Source organism: Dipodomys ordii, unplaced genomic scaffold, assembly GCF_000151885.1.
Source record: "Dipodomys ordii isolate 6190 unplaced genomic scaffold, Dord_2.0 Scaffold38, whole genome shotgun sequence".
Classification (NCBI taxonomy): Eukaryota; Metazoa; Chordata; class Mammalia; order Rodentia; family Heteromyidae; genus Dipodomys; species Dipodomys ordii.
Genome location: NW_012267254.1, coordinates 13,328,655 through 13,336,677, shown reverse-complemented (window position 1 = coordinate 13,336,677; position 8,023 = coordinate 13,328,655). Strand labels below are relative to the sequence as shown.

General features: G+C 33.1%; 1 pseudogene; it reads left to right on the top strand.

The window, feature by feature from the left end:
- Positions 1-1,169: 1,169 nt before the first annotated feature.
- Positions 1,170-1,766, top strand: LOC105986983 (annotated as a pseudogene).
- The last annotated feature ends 6,257 nt before the right edge of the window (positions 1,767-8,023 follow it).

The window sequence follows — 8,023 nt, the reverse complement described above, 5'->3', positions numbered from 1 at the left end:
TGGGACCTAGGTTTCTTTGGGCCTGGCTTACTTCACTTAATATAATTTTTCTGTCTTTCCATTTCCTAACAAATGGGGCAATGTCAATTCCATTGTGTATATATACCACATTTTCTTGATGCATTCATCTACTGAGGGGCATCTGGGTTGGTTCCATATCTTAGCTATGGTAAATAATGTTGTGATAAACATAGTTGTGCTGTAGCTTTAGTGTGGTCTTGTTTGTGATCATTTGGGTAAATACCCAAAAGTGGAATTTCTGGGTCATAGGAGAACTCTATGTGGAGTCTTTTGAGGAACCTCCATACTACTTTCCAAAGATAGCACATTTTTTTGATCCATTCGTTTATTCAGGGGCATCTGGACTGTTCCATATCTTGGCTATGGTGAATAGTAATGAAATGACCATGGTTGTGGTGTTGGCAATGGAATTTTACTTATTATCAGAACATTATACAAATCATAAGGAAATGGAAAGATTGGAAAAATTATTAAATGCAGTAAGCCAAACCCAGAGAAACGTGTTGCATGGTTTCTTTCATTTGTGGTAGATAGACTGTACCTATAAATCTCTAAGCAAATGTGTCAGGTGGTATGCAAGTTGTTGCAAATGAATTAAGTGAAGTATAATGGACTCTAAGGAGAGTTCAACTAATGCAACCTTTTAGAAAGACTAAGTGAAAGTCCAACAAAATCAACACCAGGAAATGGGTTCATCCAAGGAACAGGTTTGGGCCATGGAGAAAGGTGTGAATAGACTAATGAAGGAAGGAAGGCAGGAGAATGCAGACAATAATTTATTGTATATACCACAAAATTAAGAAAACTAAGGGTCTAGGGGATGAGAGTGTTGAAGTGGATGACATTGATCAAGATACATTGTATTCATAAACTGCTTTGTTATATGGCACCTCCTTTGTACAGCTACTTAAGGATGATAGAATATATAACATGTATGTTGACAACTCAGAGATAACAAGTTAAATGTTTATGCAGCTAATGTCATCACCTAATCACCTTTCTCTCTCATCTCTCTCTCTCTCTCTCTCTCTCTCTCTCTCCACACACACACACACACACACACACACACATACACACACACACACACACACACACACACACACACACACACAGGACAATTTGCAATACACAACTCATTTAGAAAATAAGAGGAGAAAGAAGGTGAAATTTCATTGGAAGACCTGATTGAAAGAGAGCGCTCTGCCCTAGGTACAAATGTTACCAAAATCACTCTAGAATCTTTTCTTACATGGAAGAAAAGGAAAAGACAAGAAAAGATTGATAAACTTGAACAAGATATGGAAAGAAGAAAAGCAGACTTCAATGCAGGGAAGGCACTGGTGATCAGTGGTCGTGAAGTGTTTGAATTTCGTCCTGAACTTGTCAATGGTGATGATGAAGAAGCAGATGACACCCGTTACATTCAGGGAACAGGAGGTGATGAGGTTGATGATTCCATGAGTGTAAAGGACATAGATTTAAGCCTGTATGTCCCTAGAGCTGTGGATGAGACAGGTATTACGGTAGCCAGTCTTGAAAGATTCAACACATATGTTTTGGATAAAGATGAAAACAAATTAAGCGAAGCATCTGGAGGTAGGGCAGAAAATGGTGAAAGAAGTGATTTGGAAGAGGACAACGAAGGAGAGGGACAAGAAAATGGAGCCATCGATGTTGTTCCTGTTGATGAAAATCTTTTTACTGGAGAATTAGAAGAAGAATTAAACACACTTGATTTAGAATGACACGGAACAAGTTGATAAAAAGTTAAGTCAGCTCATCATGAGTTGAAATTGACTGCATTAATTTTTTTTTCACCTAGAAACAGCAGGATGTTTATTTCCCATGCTGGTTCTGGAGGGCTTACTCTCCTCCAGAAAAGGAATATTCTCCCTACATCTTTTCTTCTGACTTTGGCTACATCTCATAGTAAGTTCAGAGAAGTTTGTGATAAATTAAAAATATAATGGTCGTTACAGAAAATAATTGGTTGTTGTAACTGTTCCTAGGAAGTTCAATTGCTTGCCTAGATTTTGATTTTCATTGCATATATGTAATTACTAGGAGCAACATGAATTTATATTTAAAGTACCCTACATTTGATGCAGTTTTTAATGAATGATTTTTTTCTTTCCTCTGTATTTATGGGTCTTAAAGACTGAATAAAATGTGAGCACTGTACTTGATAAAGGAAACTGCATATGCAGATTCAGTATTGTATATCTGTGGACAATTAGATGGAGATTTGAAATAGAACTTCTTTGATCAGATAGGATCAGCTATAATGTCGTGTGTTAAACTGTCTTAAGAATTTTTTTTCTTATTCTTTTGCCAATAAAATTGTAAATAAAGACCATCATACATTAAAATCCAAAAAAACCAATAATAATTTGCCTTATTATCCTAAAGCCAGAGCATAGGCTTATGAGAGTCAAATCCATACTCAATCATACGAATTAATAACTTACTATTGAATGTGGTTGGAGTATTCATACCAAGGAAATTGAACCAATTGTATATGTCTGGCTACTTGAATTTTTGTTCTTTTTAGAGCCTGTTATGAAACATAATGATATGGATTTCTTTGTTCATATTATTTTCAAATTTATAAATAGAACTAGTTTCTTCATTCTTTGTATTGAGTAAAAACAAAACTGAATGAATTTTAGTGTATTTGGCTATCCCAAAGTTGTAAGAAGTGTGTATTACTAGAAATTAATAACAAAATGATAAATAGGTGATCATTGAATTTAAAAAAAACTAGCAATGCATGTTTTTATTATCTATAGGTAAAAGAAGCATATGGGAATTAGAAAATATTTTAAACTTAATGATCATAAAAAACATGTATAAACACATATATGATGTAATTTAATCAGTGGCTAGATGAGATTTGTGTCCACAAATACACTGCAAAGAAGACAGATTGAAATCAGATATATCAATGGATACAAGCATTCCTTTCAATGTATTAGAAGAAAGTAACATATTAGTTTCAAGGAACACAAAAGAAAGAAAATAATAAAGATAAACAGAAGTAAAATAACAAAACAAATGTACAGTAGGTCAATTCAATTAAGCCAAAAACAAATTCAATGTAGAAACTTCTACCAATAATGCAGAAGGAAGTGAAGAAGTAGGGAAGATACAAATAATCAATACCTGTAAGGATCAAATAGCAAATATCAAAGTACCTTTTAAATTAAAAAGACCTAAAAATCTTTTTTGTCAGTAAATTTGAAAATTTAGATGGTATGGACAAATTCCTAGGGAAATAAATTGTAACAGAAATTGAAAATTATAGGTCGTCTTATACTTGATAACATAGATGTGTTGTTGTGTATTTATTTAGACTTTGAAGTTTTTCAACATGACAATTTTTTATACACATGCTGTAGATATTCTTGCCAAATACATATAACAACACATTTCTCACATTTTTTCACTTTTAATGCCTGTAGAAAACTTGTGTTACTATATCAGTAATGCAGGGTATTTGAATTCTTTTCTGATTTTATAATAACTTTATAGTGAAATACCATGAAAACTGAAGTACAAATCATTTTTTACCTTTTGATTATATACTTGGAGGTATGTCCATATAGTGGAACTACTAGGAAAAAGTAATGTTTGATTTCTTTATTCTTTCTTATATTGCCAAGCAACTAGCCTTCAAAAATTAATCAACTAGCAATGCCACTAGCAATCCTTAAGTGCACCATTTCCTAATATTACCACTGGAAATTGACCTTATCCACTGTGTTTTGGATAGTTTAATAGTGAAGTGGTGGAACCTTTAAGTTGTTTTAATTTGTATGAATCTAATTATGATTAAGGCTTTATCTTTTTTCATAAGATTATATCTAATTTCAATTTATATTTATATAAACTGCCTGTTCATTTTTTGTTAACTTATCGAATAGAATCTGAATATTAGCCTGATATATGTGCAAACATTTTTTTATTCACACTGGGTGGTGAGCTTTTATCATTACATTTTTCTCATGAAATTTTTCCATTATGATTCTTTCTTTTGATTTTTCATTACACTGAAATTCATAGCTTAACAGGATTTTTACTTTTTAGGCATTTAAATACCTTTTAAAATGAAATATCTTATTTCTTTAGGTATCAGAAATGTCTCTCTTCTATAGTTGGAATAGATATACTGTTTTATAAAGTTACCTTGTTTAATATCTCTAATATCTTTTAATCTTCATAGCTAGAAGCATTTAACCTCTGCTTAAACACTAAGCCTAAACTGGATCAGTCATTTTTCTACTAGGGAGACCCCTGCTTTTTTCTTACAATTATGCTTATACCCTGCAAAGTAGTTCTAGGATTTGCCCTCTCTTTCTATAATCTGCCTCAACTGTGCTAAGAGTCCTTCCTCAATTCTTCTAAGACTAGAACTTTTCCTTAATTTTCCTGGTTATTTTAGGAACATGATTTCTAATTCTAAATCACAGAATAGCAAGTAGGACTCCAAAACCTGCTGCCACAACTAATACTTCAACTATCTATTTAAATAATGCCTATCACCTTTATGAGTCACTTTGTTGTTCCCTACCTCTCTACCAAATCACTAGACTTTCCCCTTTCCCCTGATTTTCCTAAGTGTGTTTTCTTACTTGGACTGTCATCTACTATTCACAAATTCTTCACATACTGGTTTGTATAGCTGGATCTCTTCCTAACTGCCTTTGTCTAGATCTATCTTGTCCTAATGCTGGCAACATGCTTAATTCTGTGAACATGTTTAATCTGTCCTGACACAAATTGAATTTCAATTTTTAAGACTACAACTTTATGATTTAACAAGATATCCATTGTCATGAAAGCTATTTACAATAACTATAATTTGTTGCAAATGCATAGTTTGAAGGATAGATGTAAGTTATTTTGTATTTATTTGTTAACATATACAATCTAACTGCTGAAAGCAAGACTTATTACTAAACATTCTCTTCATTGATGTTGTTTTTCTTTTTACAATAGCTTTAGTTATTCTGACAATAATTTGAATCAATTTCTGAATGATCCATTTCAATAATCAAGACACATTCATTTAGTTAGAACATCACCTAATTCTTACAACTGAGGTCCATAGTACATGTTTGTGAGTTTAAATAACTCATCTTTATTTACTCTGTCAATGAGAAAAGTGTAGCTTCCAAATATTTATTTAACTATTTCAGTTTTTATTCATTAGAGTCTCAATTTTCTTAGTGTCACAAATTTAATTGATACAAAGGCATTTACTTTTTTCAAGTAACTTGTAAATTGGTTTCATTTCCTTTTTGTGTTATTAATTGTATTTTCTGTATTATTAGTATATAGGGATACATTCAATTTATTTTTGTGGGCTTACTTCATTCATCACTCTGGTGAACTCATTTATTACCTCTGGTAATTTTTTGGTTGACTTATTTGGATTTTCTAAATACATATTCATGTTACAAGCAAAAGATGATTTTGTTGTATTTTACTAAATGTACCTTCAACTCCTTTTTCTTTCTGGCAACTATAGTTAATATTCTATTCAAATGGAGTGGTGCCTAAGTAAAATAAAAAGACTAGCATTTGTGAAGTGCTATTTTTCCTGATCTTCATATTACAGAATAATAACTGTCCCTGAGTTTTTTGCTCAAGGATAGCACTCCACCACTAGGTACAGGTTCACTTCCAACTTTTTGGTGATTAATTGGAGATGAGTCTCACAGACTCTCCCACCAGGGCTGGTTTTGAACCTTAATCTTCAGACCTCATTCTCCTGAGTAGCTAGTATTGCAGGACTGAGATATGGGCACCTGGGTCAATATTGTTTTATAAAATGAATCATTTTTATGTTATGAATGACAATATTTAATTTTGTTAATCAAAAATACAATGAATGTTAATGCTTTCTTGGGAGCTTTTAAATCTAATTTAAAATTTTATCCCATTAACATGCTATATTTCTCTTGTATTGATGAAATAAATAGTAATGGTTATATGTTGAAGGTCTAGTCCCTAGCTACTGGATTCAATCATACAAAGGTGACTGCATTATGAGGGCTCTGATCAAATCAAATGGATCAATCCATGTATAGATTCATAATATGATGACATTGTTGTGGATGATGGAAATTTGCAGATTTGGAGCCTAGCTGGAGGAAGTAGGTCATTGAGTATTTCCTTGGAAGTTATAGCTTGTCGCAGGTACCTCTCTGCTTTTCTCTGATTCCTAGCTACTGTGAGGTGGACATCCCTAGTTTATCATGTCTTCTCCATGATGTTCTGCTTCAGGTAATGGAACTAGGAAACCATTGGCTGAAACCTTAGAAACCATGAGCCCAAATAAATATTTTTTTCCTTTCAGGTTTGTTTTGAAAGGCCTTTGTCATACTAATGAATAGCTAACATATCTTCTAACAAGTGTTTAGATTTATAGTATAGATTGTTGACTATAAGTTCAATGTTATATACTAGATACCTAGAAGTTTTTCATCTTATATATGTGATTCTTTTACCCACTGAACTATTTCTATTCTCTTTCTGCTGGCCTCTGGAAAGCACCATTTTACCATGACTTGCATGAGTTGACTATTCTGAACACCTAATATAAGTAGAGGACATGTGTCCTCCAAATTAATATAAGTTCTTACTAATGGTAAAGTGTTCTTCATTTTTAAGGCTAAATAGTATTTGAAGTTGTCAGTATATACAGGTATGCATATACACCAACATATGTTTGTTATTCATCTATCTAGTGATGAGCAGGTAGGTGTTTTTATATTTGGTTATTGTGGATAATGCTTCATTGACCATGGAAGAACAGTTGTCTCTTCTAGATGAAGATTTTTCTTCCTTTGGATTTATATCCAGAAGAAGTAATGTTGGTCACATACTAATTCCAGTTTTAATTTTGAGAGGAGCTTCCATACTGTTTTCCATAGTAGTAGCACCATTAGATATTTCCACTAATAGTACATGGGATTTTTAATTTCCATGCCCTAGCTAATACTTCCTATATTCTGTCCTTTGATAATAGTCATCTTAACTGGTGAGAGGTTGTATCTCATGGTGATTTTAATCCACATTTCCCTTATGATTAGTAGTACAAGACATCCTTCCATGTAGCTATTGCCATTTGTATGTCTTTTTGAAAAGATGTCTTTTCAGGTCCTTTCTCATTTTTTACTGAAATATTTCTTTTGTCCTTTTGGGCTATATGAAATACATAAATACTTTGGATATTAACCACTTACCAAATAGATGATTTCCAAATGCTTTCTTTGATCATTTTGTTAACTGTGTAATATAGTTTCACTTGTTTATTTTTGCTTTTGTTGACGTACTTTCAGAGTCATCTATCTGGGGTACTTTTGAGTACAATGGGGTCTTTTTCTTTCTTCTTTTTTTTGCAGTCAAGGGGCTCAAACTCTGGGCCTCGGCACTGTCCCTCAGCAATTCAGCTCAAGGCTTCCATTCTACCACTTGAGCCATAGCAACATTTCTGGCTTTTTCTGCCTATGTGGTGCTGAGGAATCGAATCCAGGGCCTCATGCATGCAAGGCAAGCACTCTTCTACTGAGCCACCTTCCGAGCCCTCTTTTTGTTTCTTTTGCTGTAAATATACATTTTTTTCCAGAAACATTTATTGAAGACATTGTTTTCCCTATCCTTTATCCCTTTGTCAGAGATTAGTTGAGTATATATGCATAGGTTAAATTCTGGTCTCTGTATTGTGTTCTACAACACTTGTTTAATGCCTGTACCATGTTATTAGTTTACAGTTATGGTTTAGATTTTATATTATAAACATTTCTTTTTCGCTTGTAGTTCTCTTATTCATGGATCATGTATGTTTTTATACTTTTCAAAGTTTTTATTTTTATTTATTTATTTTTTTGGGTCCGGTCGTGGGGGCCTGAACTCTGGGCCTGGGTACTGTCCCTCAGCTCTTCAGCTCAAGGCTAGCACTCTACCACTTGAGCCACAGTGCCACTTCCGGCTTTTT